Source organism: Lipotes vexillifer, unplaced genomic scaffold (assembly GCF_000442215.2).
Source record: "Lipotes vexillifer unplaced genomic scaffold, Lipotes_vexillifer_v1.1 scaffold921, whole genome shotgun sequence".
Lineage (NCBI taxonomy): Eukaryota > Metazoa > Chordata > Mammalia > Artiodactyla > Lipotidae > Lipotes > Lipotes vexillifer.
In genome coordinates, this window is record NW_006787800.1 from 235,709 (window position 1) to 239,789 (window position 4,081).

Sequence of the window (4,081 nt, forward strand, 5' to 3'; positions counted from 1 at the left end):
TAAATAGTGTCGTAAGTTCTGCTGGGGGAGAAAAGATCAGAAAAAGATCCAGCATATAGGAAGGCAGAGATGAGGAGTGAGGAAGATACAGGGTACCTTACGTTACTATTTTAGTGCAGATAAGCCTACGTCCATCCCTAGGCTCAGAGTTTTTACAGAGAAAATCTAGCAGTAATGAAAGCCTAAAGAGTAAATCTGATACAAAAATAAAAACAGAACATGTCCCTTTCGGTCTCCTGGAGGGTCCTCAGCTTGAGCATAACTTGATCCAGGCCAAGGAGACTGAACCTGTCCCTGGGTCCCAAGACCATCAGGCTGTGCAATGTGGCATCTGAGTTCTGGGCAATACCGTCTTCCTGCCCCACATGGTATTATGGTGGAGCTTTGGGTAACACACTCTCACTCCTCCATGGGCAGAAGGAGGAATAAATACCAAGCTGTCTGCTCATGTGAGAGATATGGTATGAAGAAGTAAAATTTGTTTCTTTTATTACCTAATTACATTTAACTTAATCTATTGACATGCACCAGGAAGCCAATGAGGAAACTTTCATATATGTCTCAATCTTATATAAGGTGTCATCTTCTTTCGAATGACATTTTATTTGAGTCCAGTGGTTTTCAACAGGGGAGATTTGACCCCACCCCCATCCCAAACAAGAACAATGTCTGGAGATGTTTTTAATTATAAGGATTTGTGGGGAGGGTGCTACTGGCATTCAGTGTGCAGGGGCCAGGGATGCGCAGGACAGCCACTCACAGTAAGGAATTCTCTGGTCCAAAATGTCAATAGTGCCAAGGCTGAGAACTCTTCATCAAGCTGCTCACTTCCTATGCATGATACCATACTACTAATTGATGACTTTTTGGTGTTCATTACAGTTCTCTTTGGCACATAACACTCATTTTTAACAAAGAAATAAGGTTTTTATTTGCTTGAGAACATCAATACGTTTGATGAAAGTATAGTTCCCTAAGGTTTAGTGAGGTGTGGTTCTCATTTGATAATTCCAGTCCATGAAGGGACAAATATCCAGTGATCACATGAAAATCACACAGATTATCTGTAATTGTTAAAAACAGTAGGTAACTTCTGATTGTTCATAACAATCCCAAGTTTTTTGAGCACTCATTTTTAAACTTTTAAAATTTAACTTTTGAATTCCTATAACTTGTGATGTTAACTGCCTATGACTTATCTGGAAATTAAAATACATAAAGTGCTTTAAAAAACTATATTCATTTCTGAGCTTTACCTACGCAAATATATACTCTGCAACTATAAAAAATTTATTGTTGAACTATGTGTAAGTTGAGATATCATAAAGATTGGAGGGATTAGGAAAGTACAATAAAACTAGGAGGATAAAGTGGAAAGTTAGTTATGAAGGAAAAAACAATTGAAAATGAGAAGAAAGCAAAACACTACAGGACTAATCAAATAGCAAAGCCAGAAATGATGCAGAAAAACACACCAAAGGAAAAATGCAACAGCCATAAGCACTGAAGTTGAGATATGATTTATAAGGGTTAAGAAATAAATACACTTGATTTGTCCTGCTGGAGAGAGGCTATCTTTCAATGTCTAGAGATATCCATTTATTGCAAGAGGTGTTTACAAGGGAGACTTGTAAAGGAGCCATCTACAAACAAAGTTTAATGAAGGAGAGCAAGGTAATGGCACCTACATAAACAGCTACTGCAATAAAATAACACCAGTATTTAGTTATGGACTTAATATAATACTTTCAAGAGTTCAATTATTAAATATTGGAAGGGCTATAATTGAGGATAAAATGAATTGGGTGTACCTTTAAACATACAAAAAGCATTATTTAATTCATAACCATTAAAAACTCCTAGAAAGTATATTCTTTCAACATACAGGATAGAGTTAATAAGTAGAGAAAAATAAAATCTTGCCATGATATAAAAGCTGAGCAGAGTGCTAGGCTCGGCTGCTATTTAAGTGACTCAGTCCAGAAAAAGACCCTTGGAAAATACATGATTCAAATCCAGGCCCCAAACCACCACACACTGCATTTGATATCAAACCTTTAGGGTAACTTGCGGGAAGTATAAATTCCAAATGTTAAATCTGTAAACACAAAAGCTATAAACAAGGCATAAAAGAATAGATTTCAGTGCATGGGCCACTCTGAAAAACAGTTTGGCAGCTTCATTTATAAAACTGCATATAAATACGCAACAAACACACGAGGCAAAAATTGCACTCCTGGGGTTGATCCCAGAGACATGAAAACTTATCTTCACACAAAAACTTGTACATGGGGCTTCCCTGGTGGCGCAGTGGTTGAGAGTCCGCCTGCCCATGCAGGGGACATGGGTTCGTGCCCCGGTCCGGGAGGGTCCCGCGTGCCGCAGAGTGGCTGGGTCCGTGGGCCATGGCCGCTGGGCCTGCGCGTCCGGAGCCTGTGCTCAAAAAAAAAAAAAACTTGTACATGAATGTTCATAGCAGCTTTATTAATAATAGCTCTAAACTGGAAACAGCTCAAATGTCCTTTGCAGGTGAATATTATACAAACTGTGGTACCCTCAGACCACGGAACATTAGTCAGCTATACGATAAACTAACTTCTGATGCTTACAGCAACCTGGATGAACCTCACGAGAATTATGCTGGGTGAAAAAAGCCAACTCCCAAAGATTCCACACTGCATGATTTCATTTATAAAACAGTCTTGAAATGACAAAGTTATAAAAATGATCAGATTAGCGAATGCCAGGGGATAACGAAGGGGTGGATGTGGCTATAAAAGGGCAACAAGGGGCATTTTTGTGGTGATGGAAACTTCCTGGATCTTGAAAATATCCACGTCAATATACTGGGTGTGATACAGAATGACAGTTTTTGCAAGATGTAACCACTGAGGGAAACTGGGTAAAAGATAACAACGAATTCCTCTGTATTATTTCTCTCAACTTCATGTGAATCTACAATTGCCTCAAAACAAATTATACTGATGAGCACTTTCGTCTGCCTTGAATAGAAAACAAAAACAAAAACAACACATAGCTGGGAGGGTGAGAGCTTGTGTGCAGGCTCACACCACCAGGTTCAAAGCCTGCTTCCCAAATTACAGTAAGTCCCCTACATAACGAACCTTCAAGTTGTGTCGAAGATGTAAACGTGGGTTCCATCAACGTCAGGCGTGAGTGAAATTGCAGCTTGCCCTCTGATTGTGTTATCTGGGTACCTAGGCTAACTTTGTTGGACTTAACGAACAAATTGGACTGAGGAATACACTCTCGGAACAGAACTCGTTCATATGTAGAGGACTTACTGTATTGTGAAGCTCTTGGACAAGTGACCTATGTCCACAAGCCTCAGTCTGTGTTTGTTACTGAGTGCAAGTTCATGTTCCTGACCCCCAGTGAGGCCAATCAAACTGAAACATCAGAGTTTGGAGCAGAGAAAGGCTTATTGCAAGGCCCAGCAAGGAGAACTGGTGGCTTGGGTGGCTCACACTCAAAAACCCCGAGCTCCCCACAGGGTTCCAGAAAAGCATTTGTAAAGGCTAGGTGAGGGAGGGACATCTCAGGGAATGTGATCATCTGAGGCACAGTTCTCTGATTGGTTGATGGTGAGGTACCAGGGTAGTGTCACAAGTGTTAACAATATCAATCCTTAGGCTCCAATAGGTCTAGGGACTATGTGGTCATGGTCATCAAGTAGTTCATTTCTTCTATTTGGTGGTGGTTTTTAACATCTGAAAAATTCAGGAAATATGAGATGCTATTATTGGGGGGTACTTCAGAGAGGAGCTAAGGCAGAAGGTAACGGGGCAGGGGTCTGTCCCAGGAAGGCCCCATAGGGTCCTGATCAGTTACATGTTAGTGGCATTAGGTCATTCTAAGGAATAAATGAGGTAATACTCTTAAAATATTTAGCTTTTACCGTAATTATTATTATACTATTCCTATTTTACGTTTTAATAATCTGTTAGAGTATAAACATTATAAAGATACAAAAATTGTTTGTTCACAAGAGTCTTTTAGGATTCAGAAAAAGGTAGTGTTTTCTGTCATCCCATTTACAATGTTATGCACTGTTTTGTCA